The sequence below is a fragment of the Scyliorhinus torazame genome, chromosome 5 (genome assembly GCF_047496885.1).
Source record: "Scyliorhinus torazame isolate Kashiwa2021f chromosome 5, sScyTor2.1, whole genome shotgun sequence".
Lineage (NCBI taxonomy): Eukaryota > Metazoa > Chordata > Chondrichthyes > Carcharhiniformes > Scyliorhinidae > Scyliorhinus > Scyliorhinus torazame.
Window position 1 is genome coordinate 157,991,483 of NC_092711.1, and position 16,789 is coordinate 158,008,271.

Below are 16,789 nucleotides of genomic sequence, written 5' to 3' on the forward strand. Positions count from 1 at the left end.
TAGCGGCTGAATCCGCACGGGCATTTCCTAATTGCACAGGAGTGTCCCCGGAAGTGTGCGCAGCACATTTAATGATAGCCAATTGACGAGGAAGTTGAATAGCAACGAGGAGATTTTTAACCCAAAGAGCATTTAGAATGGGAGAGCCTGCGGAGGTAAGGAACCCACGTTGCTGCCAGAGGCGGCCAAAATCGTGGGTGACACCAAAAGCGTACCTAGAGTCTGTGTACACATTCGCACTTTGGTCTTTGGCCAGAACACAGGCTCTAGTAAGGGCGAATAGCTCAGCTTTCTGCGCCGAGACTGGAATCTGGAAAGCAGCTGCTTCCAGAATGTCAGTGTCTGTAACAATGGCATACCCCGATTGCGGGACACCCATTTGGGAAATAGAAGAACTGCCATCAACATAAAAAGTGAGATCAGGCTTATCAAGAGGGTGGTCAGTTAAATCGGGTACGAGGTGCGGTAAGGAAATGATTCCTAAGCAAACAATCATGTGGTGGATCAACAAGTACGTCAGGGGGATGTTCGAGGAATGCTGCGGGATTTAAAGTGGAACAGTAATGGAAAGACAGATATGGGTTCTGTAATAGTGAGACCTCATATCGGCTCAAGTGGGCCTGTGTCAGATGCTGGGTCTGCTGAGATGTAAGGAGAGCCACAACAGAGTGTGAGGTATACACATGCACGGGCTGATGAAGGGTCAAATTAGAGGCTGTCTGAGCTAACACATGTACAGCAGTGAGAATTTGAGTGCAGGGGGGCAAACCTCAAGCTACCGGATCCAATTTAGTAGAATAATAGGCAACCATGGTCACCATGTTCCTGTGTCAAGACACCCGTGGCACATAGGTCCAGGACATTAACATACAACTGGAAGGGCCTGTCATAAAGAGGTCTTCCTAGAGCCGGGGCGGAAGCCAGCGCGTTCTTGAGAGTAACAAAAGATTGCTGTGCTAAATCGGGTAGTTCAAACTTAAGGGGTGAATTCTGGGAGGAATAAGGAGTAAGCTCCTTGGTATGAGCAGTAACATTCGGAATCCATTGTTTGCAAAAGTTCACTAAACCTAAAAAGGCTCTCATCTGCTTTGGTGAGGTAGGAAGTGTGGTTTGCAAAATGGGAGTAATACGATCCTGCGTAAGGGAACGTTCAGTAGCGCTTATCAGAGCACCCAGAAATTTAACCTGCCTCTGTCCTTTGTGTACTTTATTAGGCGGTATTACATATCCCCAGGAATGGAGACGGGTGAGCAGATAAATGGAGTCGCTCTCGTTAGAAGCAAAGTCAGGGCTAGCAAGGAGTAAGTCATCGACATACTGTATAATAGTAGATCCCCCCGGGGGTGTCAAAGTAGCTAATTGGGAGTGCAGTGCCTGTGAGAAGAGTGTCGGTGAATGAATGAAACCCTGTGGTAGCCTAGTCCAAGTTTACTGGTACCCTTTGAATGTGAAGGCAAACAAATACTGGGATTCAGCCGCAAGGGGTATCGCAAAAAATGCGTGTTGTAATTCCACAAGGGTAAAGACAGCTGCCTCAGGCGGGATATTACTGAGGGTTGTAGCCGGGTTAGGGACCAGGAGATGCAAGGGTTCAACGATCTGATTGATACGGCGGAGGTCCTGGACCAAACGCCATTCAGACGGCCGCCCAACCTTAGGAACGGGAAGAATAGGGGTGTTACAGGGCGATTGGCACGGAACCAAAATTCCCTGTTGAAGGAAGGACTGTATCATGCTGGAGATTCCCTCCTCAGCGTCAGGGCGAATAGGGTACTGAGAAGTGGAGGGCAGGGGCACACCGGACTTAACCTTAATGAGAACTGGAGGCACATTGGTAAGACCAACTTCGTGTTTGGACGCAGCCCATAAGTCTGCAGGAATCTCTGGAGACGAGGAACGGTTGGTCCGATGGTGGTTCAATGTACCATCAACACAAAAGGGCTGTGAAAAATACTGTAACGTGCCTTCAGGGAAGGTCTATCGTCCAGTATAAAAAGGATCACATTTTCCTTGGAGGGTAGCAACCAGAAAGCCCAGTGACCTGGCACTGTAGCCTGCATTGACAGTGAGGGTAACGTGAGGTGCCACTAGTCCAGACTGATTCCAGAATACGAGGGGCACTTCAACAAGAAATGCAGAGCCCTCTTTTCCGTCAGCATGATTAATGAAAGTAACCGCCACCGTGGACCCGAGGGAGTCCTGGTATACGGTCTCCAAATCGGGCGAGCACCCCGTGTGGTCATAGCAAAGGGTCACGTGTGGATGAGGAACATGCAAGGGAGGCGAAAAATTGGAGGGATCAAAATCAACGGACCACCATTCGGGAGTGAAAAAAAGGGGTAAATTTCGAGGCTGGACTTGTGGAGCCGTGGAGATCGTGACGCCGTCATCAAGGCAAACAAACTCAACTTGTAAGGGACATAACAGATCACGGCCAGCAAGATTAACACCGAGGGTACGCGTGACAGTGAAGGGAATACAACATTGACGGTCATTAAATTGAACCAGAAGGGGTTTCGTGAGTTGGTATATAGACCCCTCACCCATAAAACCAGAAAGTTCCACATAATCGTCTGAGAGGGGAAAACAATATTGTTTAACTAACGTCAAATTCAACGTAGAAGCAGTTGCCCCTGTATCAATGAGGAAGGGGACGGGAATACCCTCAATGTGAATTGTAGCTGTGGGTTCCTCAGAGTGGTCGCCAGAGAGAACCGGGAAATTGGAGCGGGCCAGTCAATAGGGGTGGGAGTCAGTGAAGGGAGCATACCGACGTGGAGGGGGTGCCCTGTCTCTGCGTGGAGCAGGGCAATCCCTAGCGTAGTGACCCGTCCATCTGCAATTAAAGCAATTGACACTGTCTCGGGTTGGAGGACAAGGCCGGGGAGGGCCATGGTGACGTTCATATGGTGGGGGGTTCTTGCGAGGGGGTCGCTGGACAAACTCCGACTTTATTTTGGGTGTAGGAGGGTCCCTTCTGAAAGCTTCTCTGTCACGGCCATTGCTCCAGTAATAAGAGATAGCACGTCGCATGTGGGATTTGGAGCTATCGGACCAATCCATATTATTAGTTTTAATACTGGTCGCTATGCGGTCAGGCACGACCTGCATAAGCAGCGCATTGAACTGGGGAGATTTCAAGCCCGCATTAAAAGTCTCATCACCAGAATAAAGAGTGTAAATTCCACAAAAGCGGTCAAAAAATTCAGGACCCTCCTCCTTAGGAGTGGGTGTACAATCAAGAATTTTGGAGATATCTACAGGTTTACGGAGAGCACGCTTAAGTGCTGGGAACATTAAAGTGAGTTGCGCCTCATCTGATGGATTGTTGGTCTTAAACGCATCCCATGTGGTCCCATGATCCCCTAATTCCCGTTTCCATTTCTCACCTAAATCTGGGGGAAGGGACGAAAATATAAGGGAATACTGATCCCTAGGGGTAGCACCATACACGGTCGCAGTTCTCCTCAGATATTCAGTAAAGCCCTCTGGGTCCGTCTTATGTGACGGACAGTGAGCCATGATCAAACAGAGTTCCTGAGGTTTAAAAGTCTACCATGTCTCAATAAATTGGTCGTCATCATCAGTCGCTCGAGGGTTAACGAGATGTCGGATTGGAAAATTTGCAAGGGGAGGCGGTGGTGGAAAAGGCTCCTCTACCGGTGCTGTGCGGATAGTTAATTCTTGGAACGCCTGACTAACAGAGGTGACGGGCTGATCGAGGAAGGGGGTTGGTGCTTTTGAGCGAGTGCGTGTTGCTACGGGAGAAATAGCAGCAGGGAGATTATCGGCAGCAAGGTTGTTACAAGGGGGAGGGTGAGAACGGGGCTGCCGCACCGTGGAGGTGGGAAGAGGCGGATATAGGGGCATCGTGGGGTTTAATTCCTCCTCCTCTGTATCAACCGAATAGGGAAACAACGGCATGCCAGAGGTAGTGGGAGGATCCTCCTGCTTATCACCCGATGCAGTATTATCCACCCCTTGTTTCTTAGGATCTTTCCTGTCCCATAGTCCACATTCGAATTTCAACGTTTCCCAGTCTTTGGTTTCTCCGTCTATATAATCAGCAATCCCTCTCCTACGGGCATTGTCCCTCCAACTCATTAACAAGGACAGTTTGTGTCATCTGTCTGATTCTTTTTGCCATTTGGTGATTAATTTCTTCCATTTGGCTCCGGCATTCCGAGACCAAATGGCTGTCTCTGCAGCGGTGCAGTTTTCTAAATTCCAGGTACCACCTAGTGGCCAAACTTCAGTTCCGAATTTCTTATTTAAAGCTGAAGACAAGAGACGTAAATTGTGCTCCTGATCAGGGAACGTAGTGCACATAAAAAGCAAGGGAGAATTGTCCTCCGTTTTGTCCAGGCTCTGGCCCATGACTTTTAAGGAGTGGAAAAAAAATTAAAAGAGAAAAAAAATGGGGAAAAACTGCCTTGCAAATTTAAAAGTCAAAAATCAAAATCTGGTCCCTGACCCTAGCCAAGCCTCTGTATCCCTGTCCTGGGGGGGAAAAACAAGAGCACGGGGTCCCTGACCTTAGGCTACGAACGACAACCGGGTCCCAGACCCTAAGAACTTTACTCACAGTCAAATTTAGATTCGAACACCGTCACCTGTCAGCGTTCTCCGTCAGGGACGAGGGGTCACAGCACCGATCCGAGAGAGAGAGAGAGAGACCAAGGTTAAAGCTTACCTTGTTGCGCCGTCCGTCTCCGCTCTCCGGGTCGCTGCTCGATCACTTGTTAGGTCCCCCACGGAAGTCACGCAGGGTATTGGTGAGGGCTCGCAGCGCCAATGTTGAATTGGAAATCTTTCCTACTTCGAGACTGTGGAGAAAACAACTTTACAACTCTGTTTTCTTAAAAATAACTTAGTCTTTATTGACCAAAGTCTGCATGCAGTATGGCTACAGTTTGAAGTGAGAGAGCAGTTAAGGCAAAACTGCTGATTCTTCCTCAAGCTCTCAAAGACATGGAGAAAACGTTCAATATTTATACAAAAGCAGTATCATTTTACAAAAACAGACCTTGTTCAAAAATGTAATCAGTAGTAAGGAATCAATACAGTCATAACTTCTGAACAAACATGTTGTCATGGAAAGACCCTGACTTGGCTTATTCGCAGTATTTTGTCTTTAGAGGGTTTAAGACGTGGTCCTATTTTGCTTTCACCTCTGCACTCATGATGCCTTGACGCAGATGGTCCTCGGTCATGAGGAGGTTGTGTTATTAGGACATTCCTAGATCGTGACTTTGTTATCAGGTTTTACTAAGGTCAGGCACTATTTTCTCTCTTCTGGCCTTGTATGATACGATTATGTGGATTCTTAGCTTTGTCTAGTTTGTCAGGGTCTGATCTTGGTAATAGCTGACACAGCTTTCTTATACATGGTTACATAAGTTGGCTATTTTTCCCATCATGCTATTGCTGAGTTTGTACACTTTCACACTACTGCTCAGACATTAGCATGTGTGAGCTCTTGTTTCCACTGAATAAAATCTAACCGCTGTCACCAATAAGGGTTATCACTGTGAATCATTCCCGAATTTGGGAAAGGTGGATAAAGGCTGTATTGACTCCCGGAAGCCCATTGTCTAACATCGCTGTGTCAAAAATATAATCTCATCTGTCCCTCAGGCTCCTTTACCAATTACCTTGGAGGGACTCACTTTCTGTTAAAAGAGTCTGTCAGGGACGGCATGGTAATGCAGTGGTTAGCACTGCTGCCTCATGGCGCTGAGGACCCGGATTCGATCTCAGCCCCAGGTCACTGTCTGTGTGGAGTTTGCACATTCTCCCCGTGTCTGCATGGGTCTCACCCCCACAACCCAAAGATGTGCAGGGTAGGTGGATTGGCTCTGCTAAATTGCCCCTTAATTGGATAAAACATAATTCGGTACTCTAAATTTATTTTTAAAAAGAGCCTGTCAACCCCTCTCACCCACTTTCCCGAAAGTGCATCAATCTAATCATGAAAAGTCTCAAAAATCAACATTTTTATAACAAATGTTAATTAATGAAACAAACAAGGTGAGAAAGACAAAATGACTTGAGGATCAAAGACAACCAGAGTAAAGGATGTTCACAATGTTCAGGATCCAAATTGTTTCTCTTTGGTTCCTCTGTACCATGACTCCCTGCTTTGGACATGAGAACTGAACCCTGTGGGTCACGATACCAAAGCCCCCCCCCCCCCCCCCCCCCCCACTCCCACCCCCGCCACACACACACACACACATTGTCCCATACCTTGTGCCCTGATTGGTAGAGCCCTATTTCCAGTCCATCCTCCAGCACCTTCCTGTCTCTCTACTGGTGAGGTGCCCATGGTAATGTGATAGGAGGATGTATTCGATCTATAATCAATAGGGAGTGTGTGGGGAACAGTGATTTATAGTTTGAGAGGGAAAAGTATGTTCTCTGATGACTGGAATTGTCAGTTCTGGATTTCTACCCTTTACTTACAGCGATGTCCTTTGTAATCACCTTTACCAGGCGATGAGCAGAGAGGTTTTGCAGACAGGAAACACAAACCAAACATCCCTATTCTGAGCTGTGTCATAGAGGAATCATGGAATTTACAGTGCAGAAGGAGGCCATTTGGCCCATCGAGTCTACACCGGCTCTTGGAAAGAGCACCCTACTTAAGCCCTCCACCCTCCACCCTACTCCTGTAACCCCAGCTAATCTTTTTTGGACACTAAGGGCAATTTATCATGACCAATCCACCTAACCTGCACATCTTTGGACTGTGGGAGGAAACCGGAGTACCCGGTGGAAACCCACGCAGACACGGGGAGAAAGTGCAGACTCCTCACAGAGAGTGACCCAAGCCGGGAATTGAACCTGGGACCCTGGAGCTGAGAAGCAACTGTGCTAACCACTGTGCTACCATCCTTTTAGATTGGACACTATACTAGTCAGTAACAAAAATAAGTAATGAAATTGAGTTCAGACTGCGATCTGCATGAACTGACACCACTTTGTTGACAGATTAACAGAGTAATCACTATACTTGAATCAATGTTATTCACTTTTGGAATTGAATGAATTAAGGGTCAGGTTAACTATATCACCCCCAGTATCAGATAGGTCTGTTTTTTACAGAACAGGGATAACCCAGTGTCCAATATTAGAGGACTCTGTGGCTGTTGGATGCCTGGTTTCACTGTACAGCTGACAAGCCCACAGTCTTACAGGTTAAAGTCCAACAGGTTTGTTTCAAATCACTAGCTTTCGGAGCACAGCTCCTTCCTCAGGTGAATGAATAGGTGGGTTCCAGAAACATATTCATAGAGAAAGTCAATGATACAAGACAATACTTTTGAATGCGAGTCTTTGCAGGTAATTAAGTATTTACAGGTCCAGACGGAGTGACTGGAGAGAGGGATAATCACAGGTTAAAGGGGTGCAAATTGTCTCAAGCCAGAATTTTGCAAGCCCAGGCCAGATGGTTGGGGGGGGGGGGGGGGAGGGGGGGCTGAATGTAATGTGACATGAATCCAAGGCCGTACCCATGTGTGGAACTTGGCTATAAGTTTCTGCTTGGCGATTCTGCATTGTCGCGCGTCCTGAAGGCTGCCTTGGAGAGGCTACTCCTACTTAATAATAATAATAATAATCTTTATTTTTGTCACAAGTAGGCTTACATTAACACCGCAATGGGGCAGCACGGTGGCGCAGTGGTTAGCACTGTCGCCTCATGGCGCCGAGGTACCAGGTTCGATCCCGGATCTGGGTCACTGTCCATGCGGAGTTTGCACATTCTCCCTGTTTTTGCGTGGGTTTCGCCCCCACAACCCAAAGATGTGCAGCCTAGGTGGATTTGTCATGCTAAATTACCCCTGAATTGGAAAAAATGAATTGCGTACTTTAAATTTAAAAAAACACACGGCAATGAAGTTACTGTGAAACTCCCCGTGTCGCCACATTCTGGCGCCTGTTAGGGTACACAGAAGGAGAATTCAGAATGTTCAATTCACCTAACAGCACGTCTTTCAGGCATTCTAGAACGAGAGGTAATAGTCTTAGGATAAGATGGGCAGCATGGTAGCACAGTGGTGAGCACAGTTGCTTCACATCTCCAGGGTCCCAGGTTCGGTTCCGGCTTGGGTCACTGGCTGTGTTGAGTCTGTATGTTCTCCCCGTGTCTTTATAGGTATTGTACGGGTTCCCTGGTTTCCTCCCACAGTCCAAAGATGTGCAGGTTATATGGATTGGCCATGATAAAAGGTAGATTGGCCATGATAAATTGCCCTTAGTATCCAAAAAGGTTAGGTGGGTTTACTGGCTTACGGGGATGGGGTGGAGGCATGGGCTGGGGTGGGGTGCTCTTTCCAGGGGTTGGTGCAGACTCGATGGGCTGAATGCCCTCCGCCTGCACTGTAAATTCTATGATTCCACCGGGTGCTTCGGTTTCCTCCCACAAGCCCCGAAAGACGGGCTGTTAGATAATTTGGACATTCTGAATTCTCCCTGTGTGCCCGAACAGGAGCCAAAATGTGGAGCGCAGGGGCTTTTCAGAGTAACTTCATTGCAATGTTAATGTAAGCCTACTTGTGACAATGAAGATTATTTTAAAAAAGAGGTAGCAAATTCTAAAGAGTTGAGGAGAAGCTGCTTCTCCCAAAGGGCTGTGAATCTGTGGAATTCACTACCCCAGAGTGCAGTGGAGCTGGGACAGTGAGTACATTTAGTTAGACAGATTTTTAATCGGGTTGAAGGGTTATACTCGATGGGCCAAATGGCCTCATTCTGCTCCTTTATCTTATGAACTTATGAAAGGGGGAGACATTGATTTCCTCCCAGATGTTGCCTAGAGGAGGAAGTTTTAGTCTGAAACTTATTGTCCAAACTCCACATTGTGACATCCCAAACGAACTTGTCCTCTAAATCAACCAATAGGGATGAGTCCGCTCTGCGGTGACGTCACTTGCCAGCGCGCTGACGCGGGAGCCCCGCCCCATCCATTGTTCCCCATCCCCCACATATCCTCGGGACAAGGTTCCCAGGCAACCGGCTGACAGTTCCGGCCGTCGGTGGTCTCCCCATCCCCTGACCCGGGACTGCGCATGTCTAAGGGAAAGGGAATCTGCGCATGTGCAGGCGAGATCACTTCCACTGACCTTCCTGCTGAGGTGTTGACCAATAGGAAGATTGGAGGACCGGAAGGACTCTGCTCTTCCACCAATCAGAGCTCCCCCATTGCCTCAATGCGGAAGCTGGACATGGAGATTTCTGCAGAGCAAAGCTGTTGTTCCTCCAACTCTGAATGAGCTTGAGCTGCACACAGACTGAACCTTCCTTCTGTCTCCAACATCTGTGAGTAAAACACTTTATTTTCTCCCTCTTTCCATTTATTGTCTCATTCTGACCTTCAACTGGTGACTTGCAGCAACTAAAGGGAAAGAAAATTAACCCAGGGAGGGTGCAGACTCTGGAAAGGTTGGCCCAGGTCTCTCTCTGTCAGAAAGACATTGACAGCCTTTGCGACAGCCTTTGCACCCTCAGCTTGACACATTTATTTGTCTGGCTAAAATGATGGTCTCTTTCCTAATGTTCACATTTAAAGGGCTAGTTTCCCCAGGAGATGGCTGACATGAAAGGGAACAGTAAACAGGACAAATCAAACCCAACCAATTACTTCCCTGTTGGAATACTCTCCACCATCAGCAAAGTAATGAAAGGACTCATTAACAGCGCTATCAAGTGTTACTTACTCAGCAAAACTTGCTCATGGATGCTCAGTTTGGGTCCAACCAAGGTCACTCAGCGCCTGACCTCATTACAGCCTTGGTTCAAACATGGACAAAAGAGCTGAATGCCAGAGTTGAGGTGAGAGTGACTGCCCTTGGTATCAAGGCAGCATTTGACCGAGTATGGCATCAAGGATCCCCAGCTAAACTGCAGTCAATGGGAATCGGGGAAAACTCTCCGCTGGTTGGAGTCATACCTGGCACAAGGGAAGATGGTTGTGGTGATTTGAGGTGAATCATCTCAGCTCCAGGAGTTCCTCAGGGTGCACTCCTTGGCCCAACCATCTTTCACTGCTTCATCAATGACCTCCCTTTCACGATAAGGTGAGAAGTGGGGATGTTTGTGGATGACTGCACAATGTTCAGCACCATTCTTGTCTCCTCAGATAATGAAGCAGTCCATGTCCAAATGCATCATGACCTGGACAGTATCCAGATGTGGGCTGATAAGTGGAAGTTACATTTGTGCTACGCAAGTGTCAGGCAATGACCATCTCCTACGAAGGAGGATCTAACCACCGCCCCTTGACGTTTAGTGGCATTAGTATCGCTGAATCCTCCACAACCAACATCGTGAGGGTTACTATTGATCAGAAACTGAACTGGACTAGCCATATTAATATGGTGGTCACCAGGGCAGGCCAAAGACTACAGCGAGTAACGCACCTCCTGACCCCTAAAGCCTGTCCACCATACACAAGGCACAAGTCAGGCGTGTAATAGGATAATTACCACTTGCCTGGTTGAGTGCAGCTCCAACAACACTCAAGATGCTGCTCTACTCCAACCAGAACAAAGCAGCCTGCTTGACTGCAGTGCAATGCAGTAACTCACCAAGGTTCCTCAGACAGCACCTTCCAAACCCACGACCACTACTATCTAGAAGGACAAGAGCAGCAGATACCTGGGAACCCCACCACCTGGAGGTTCACCTCCAAGTCACTCACCAGACGGACGTGGAAATATATTGCCCTTCCTTCATTGTTGCTGCGACGACATCCTGGAACTCCTTCCCTGAAGCACAGGGGATGTACCTACAACTCAAGGACTGCAGCGGTTCAAGAAGGCAACTCATCACCACCTTCTCAAGGGCAACTAGGGATGGGCAATAACTGCTGGCTGAACTGCGACTCTCACATCCCGTATATGAATTTTTAACATTTCATATCAGACAGAGATCTATCTAGTGTTATATGGAATATATTAGATCTATTATTGATGGTTCTGTGATAAAATACATGTATTATTAGTTCTAGTTTTGTAATATAATACTGTACCTACATTATATATTTCCAGTCATACAGTCATTGCAGCACTGACAGAATCCATTTGGGAACTCGAGTCAATGCTGACTCTCTGTACAGTAATCCAGTCAGTCCCATTCCCCCTCGATATCCCTGTTCATCTGCAAGTTTATTTTCTTCATATTTTATTTTGTATTATTGATCATCTCGACTTCCACAACCCTTGTGGGCAGTGGGTTCCTGCTCATGACCACTCCATGACTAAATAAAATTCTTCCTCAGAATCACCCCATCTCTAATCAGTAAATATACTTAGATGGAGAGTCTCTACTCTTGTACGGGTTGTAGTGAGTTTAGATTTGTTGATCAGCATCAATCAGCACCTTCATAAGAATTGGGAGGGGAAGGAAGTGAATCCAGTCTGTACATTACACACATTTATCGTCCAGTAACAGAGTATATATCTGTCTGGCAGCCTCTGTGTCCAGGACAGGAAGCAATGAGCTTGGATCTGTCAATCAGCCTGATTCAGTGCCCTCAGGAGAATTGAGAGGGTGAATATTAGATACAGCAGAGTGAGAATGGAGGGAGAGTGTGTGGGATTGAGATTTAGAGCATTTCAGGGAAAGAGAGAGGAAAGAATGTTCGCTGGAAATTAGAATTGTCTGTTCTGAGTTTCTATCCTGTACTGACAATGATTACTTTTGTAAAATCTGTTTGCAGGAAGTTCGAACAAGAGGAATTTGAGGCCGATATCTCAAACTAAATATCACGTCAAGAACTGACTGAGTCACTCAATTATTGGGAACCGAATATCATCGACCTTTGAATCTCGAAGGAGAAATGTTTGTCTATTCTGTCTGCTTCAAGAGATGTTAAACATCCGTGTGTCTGGAAAAGCACTGAGACACACACACACACGTGAGACTGTTACAGAGCACTGACTGTGGAAAGAGCTTTAATCACTGACACAGCCTGAAAAAATACTACACCTTCACAGCAGGGAGAGACTGTATACGTGTTCAGTGTGTGGACGAGGCTTCAACTGATCGTCCAACGCGGTGAGACGCAAGATCACCCAGACCATGGAGAAACCATGGAAATGTGAGGACTGTGGGAAGGGATTCAAAGGCGTGTACGGGCTGGAAAGGCATCAACGCAGTCACACTGGAGAGAGGCCGTTCACCTGCTCTCAGTGTGGGAAGGGATTCATAGCCCCGCACGAGCTGGAAAGGCATCAACGCAGTCACACTGGAGAGAGGCCTTTCCCCTGCTCTCAGTGTGAAAAGGGATTCACTGACATTGGCAACTTGCGGAGACACGAACGGGTTCACACTGGGGAGAGGCCTTTCACCTGCTCTGACTGTGGGAAGGAATTCACTCAGTTATCCAGCCTGCAGAGACACCAGCAAGTTCACACCGGGGAGAGGCCTTTCACCTGCTCTCAGTGTGAAAAGGGATTCACTCGTTTAGCCCACCTGCAGAGACATCAGCGAGTTCACACCGGGGAGAGGCCATTCACCTGCACTATGTGTGATAAGGGATTCACTCAGTTATCAAACCTGCAGGCACACCAGCGAGTTCACACCGGGGAGAAGCCGTTCATCTGCTCTGTGTGTGATAAGGGATTCACTCAATTATCCAACCTGCTGAGCCACTATGTTACTCACACCAAGAGCAGGCCCTTTAAATGCTCTGACTGCAGGAGGGGTTTCAAAAGCTCCCAGCTACTGATGTCCCACCAGCGCATTCACACTGCACAAAGAGCTTTAGAACCTCATCCAACCTGATGAAACATGAGCAAGCTCACACCAGGGAGAGCCCGTTCACCTCTCAGACTGGGAAAAGATTCACTCGGTCATCACTTGCTGAAACACAATGTCACTCACACCAATGAGAGACCCTTTAAATGCTCCGACTATGGGAGTGGGTTTAAAAGCTCTCAGGTACTGATGGAACACCAGTGCATTCACACTGAGGAGAGACCGTTCAGCTGCTCTCCCTGCACAAAGAGATTTCAAACATCATCCACATTGCGGAGATACCAGCAAGTTCACACTTGATTCACCTGCTCTGATTGTGGTAGGAGATTGTGTGAATCATCTGCCCTGTTGACACACCAGCGAGTCCACACTGGAAAGAGGCCATTCACCTGCTGTAACTGTGGGCAGGGAGTCATCCAACATGCTGAGACATCAAAGGGTTCACAAGCGATGACGGTTAGATTCTGCTGTTATTCCTGCTGTTAATCACATCCAGGCCTGAACCTGGAGTGGGTGCAGGGATTTGTCTTCTCATCAACTCCTCCTGCTGCTAGGACGTGGCGACCCTGGCAAACTACTGCTCCCCGGCCTGGAATACCCGACTGTGAAGTGCCGTCCATACTACCTTCTATGGAGTTCACTTCTGCCATCATCACGGTGGTCTACATCCCACCCCAGGCGGAAGTGAAGAAGGCGCTTGATGAATTGTAACCACTATAAATAAAAATGAAACAGAATACCCGGAGGCTTTGTTCATCGTGGCCGGGCACAACCAGGCTAACCTCAAGAGTGTACTGCCCAAATTCCACCAACTCATCTCCTGTCCCGACAGGGGCTCCCAACATCCTTGACCACTGCTACACAAACATCAAGGGCGCCTGATGATCCATCCCTTGACCGCACTTCGGAAAATCGGACCACAAGACGGTGCTCCTTCTCCCGGCATACAAGCAGAAACTTGAGCGGGCGAATCCGTTTAAGAAGGTCGTGCAGTGCTGGTCTGAGGTAACAGAAGAGCTCCTACTCGACCGCTTGGAGTCAGTGACTGGTCCATATTCAAGAACACAGCAGCTAACCTAAACGAGTATGCCAGCACCATCACAGACTTCATCAGTAAGTGTGTAGAAGATTGTGTGTCAAAGAAGGTAGTACGTACGTTACCCAACCAGAAACAGTGGTTTAATCGGCAGATTCACTCCCTGCTGAAGACCGGGTGTGAGGAGTTCAAGAGAAGCGATCCTGACCTATGCAAAAAAATCTAGGTACGACCTCTGCAAAGCCAACAGGGATGCCAAGAGACAATACCAGACTTTACATCTTCCTGACAACACACATTCCCACCCAGTTTTGTGTCATCTACGAACTTGGAAATATTACATTTAGTCCCCACATCCAAATCATTGTATAAACTATGAACAGCTGGGGCTCAAGTACTGATCTTTGCAGTAACCCACTCGTCCCAACTGCTAAGGTGAGAATGACCCATTTATTCCTCCCCTCTGATTTCTGCTTGTTAGCCAATTCTCAATCCATGCCAGTATATTACCTCCCATCCCATGTGTTTTCATTTTGCTGACTAACCTCCTGTGGGGTGTTTATCATAAACCTTCTGAAAATCCAAGTGTGCCACATCCACGGACTCCCCTTTATCAATTCTATTAATAACATCCTCAAAAACTCCCAAAAGTTTGTCAAACATGATTACCTATTCCTAAATCCATGTTAAGAAGTCTTACAACACCAGGTTAAAGTCCAACAGGTTTCATAGTTTCATAGAATTTACAGTGCAGAAGTGGCATCTCCATATCATAAATCCAGGTTAATTATTATTATCCAGGTGTCCATTTATCTCATGCTTTATAATAGATTCTGGTATTTTCCCAATACTGATGTCAGGCTAACAGGTCTGTAGTTCACCATTTTTTCTCTCCCTCCCTTCCTGAACAATAGGGTGACATTTGCTACCTTAAATCTGCAGGAACCATTCCAGAATCAATAGAATTGTGGAAGATGATCATCAATGTATCTGTTATCTCGATAGCAACCTCTTTCAACACTCTGAGATGTAGAATATCAGGTCTCCCGGACTTATCAATATTCAATCCCATTACTTTCTCCAATGCAGCCTCTGAGTGATCCTTTATTCCTCATTCTCCCTCGTTCCTTGGATCTCTAATTTTGGGAGATTTCTTTGGCTAAATTTTCCATTCCTGAGACTAAGTGTTGATGCTAGGACAGGATTCGCGAGTTCTACGATAGCAAAACTGATGCCGCACCTGGTCCAATTCAACGACTGTTGAGGGGCCAGGACCGGCACCACATGGAACTCAATCCATTCCAATGAGAAACGGTGCCGGATTTGCCGGATTCACGATTGACACTCAGGAGGCTGACAAGCTGCATAAACACACTTCACTCCCCACACACCATCCCAGCCAACAAGATGGCAGTGAGGAGAGTGGCACCCCGCTTTACGGACACCGAGCTTGAGACCCTGCTGGACGCCGTGGAGGAGAGGCGGGCAACCCTGTACCGCGGCCCGGGAAGGAAGCTGCCAGCTGCCACCATTCATCATGCCTGGGCACAGGTGGCAGAGGCAGTAACCTCCGTGAGCAACACCGTCCAGACAGGCCAACAGTGCTGTAAAAAACTGTACAACCTCCTTGGAGTGTGTAGGCAGCACTGTGCCTCTGGCACCAAACCCATCCCATGCTGTTCCTTAGCTCCACCCAAACAGATTTCACATTTTGTATTCCTGATCTGAGATCCTCCCTTATTAATGTACTGATGCCGTCCCTTATTATCAGTGCAACACCACCCCCTTTTCCTTTTTGCCTGCATCAACAGCAAACTCAACAATCATTACCTTCAGACCCATCATCCAAGTCATTGATATAAATTGTAAAAGATTGACTCCCCAGCACTGATCCCTGTGACACACCACTCGTTACATCTTGCCAACCAAATAATGACCTATTTATGCTAGTCTCGGTTTTCTGGTAGTTCGCCAATCTTTCACTGTGAAAGACAGTTCTGGAGTTAAAGGCTGCCAGATTGGGAAAAGAAAAGAACGGAACCCTCAGGAATCACTTTGGACTGATACTTTTATGGTGTAGGTTTCCTACAAAAATAATATTTAGTTAATGTTGCTTCTAGTTTGTTTGTTCCAGTAAAAGTTATAAAACCTTAAGTCATGTCATGTGATCCTTTAATTTGTTGACTGGGGATTTGATTTTTGTTTTGAAGTTACTGATCTTTACAGAGATTCTAATCTACAAGTTCTGTCTACCTATTTAAGCCTCTGGCACCTTTCTGTCTCGTTATTGATCGTGTCAATGACAGCGAGGCAACTGAGCTGAGGGCTGAATTTAGCTGAGAAGAACGGGGCCTGTGCCCCAGTTGGGAATCTGCTATGGGTGTCACACTAATAGACAGGAAGCTGCTGGAGGACTGACTGGGAAATCAGGTGATGGGGATGATTAGGGCTGATGGTGTCTCGAACCCAGGGTTTTGTGCTCCTGTGTTCAAAGTAGGGAGTCAGAGGAACAAGCTACAGAGGAACCGAAGAGAAACATTTGGGTCCCGAATATTGTGAACATCCTTTCATGGTTACTCTTTACTCTGGTTGTCTTTGATCCGCAAGTAATGTTCCGATATTATTTACAACCATGTTCTATTTCATGAATAAACTTGTTTCATTGAAAATATTTGATTTTTGGTGGTATTTTTCTGCTTAAATTCATTCACTTTGGGGAAAGTGGGTGAAAGAGGTTGACAGGCTCTTTAACTGAAAGTGAGTCTCTCTTAAGCTAATTGTAAAGGAGCCAGAGGGGGAGAGGAGATTTTAGTTTTTGACACAATGTTTGAAAATATGGTTCAGAGAGTCAATTGGGATTGACTAATTTATGGAGTCTTTTTCAGGAAATAATGTCAATATAGGGGAACCTGTTTATCTAGGTTTCCAGAAGGTATTCCCCAGGGTGCCACATCAAAGGTTATTGCACATAATAAGAGCTCAGGATGGTGG

At 46.9% G+C, this 16,789-nt stretch overlaps 1 long non-coding RNA gene across 1 annotated transcript; it reads left to right on the forward strand.

Moving 5' to 3' along the window:
- The first annotated feature begins 9,219 nt into the window (after nt 1-9,219).
- On the forward strand, nt 9,220-16,467 carry LOC140420302 (uncharacterized). The gene is made up of 2 exons (XR_011946280.1): nt 9,220-9,321; nt 11,723-16,467. It is a non-coding gene; the product is annotated as an uncharacterized lncRNA (long non-coding RNA).
- The last annotated feature ends 322 nt before the right edge of the window (nt 16,468-16,789 follow it).